This window comes from Penaeus monodon, chromosome 32 (assembly GCF_015228065.2).
Source record: "Penaeus monodon isolate SGIC_2016 chromosome 32, NSTDA_Pmon_1, whole genome shotgun sequence".
In the NCBI taxonomy this organism is placed as follows: domain Eukaryota; kingdom Metazoa; phylum Arthropoda; class Malacostraca; order Decapoda; family Penaeidae; genus Penaeus; species Penaeus monodon.
The window spans coordinates 26,299,732-26,299,964 of NC_051417.1; positions in this window are offsets into that span (position 1 = coordinate 26,299,732).

Below are 233 nucleotides of genomic sequence, written 5' to 3' on the forward strand. Positions count from 1 at the left end.
TGGGGCTGAAGGAAGAAAGACAAACAGAGGAAGATTGATTAGTTTCATTAGTATATTTGTTTTCGTAAATTTTGTCATACAGTATTATGCAGCATGTAACACAAGGTAGATTATACATGTAGCAATGTATGTATATTTAGGCTACTATTTCTATACAATATTTTGAACACAATATTTTTCATCCTTTGATGAACTTTGTTGTCACTCCCATCTACCATCTAATATCCACTCAG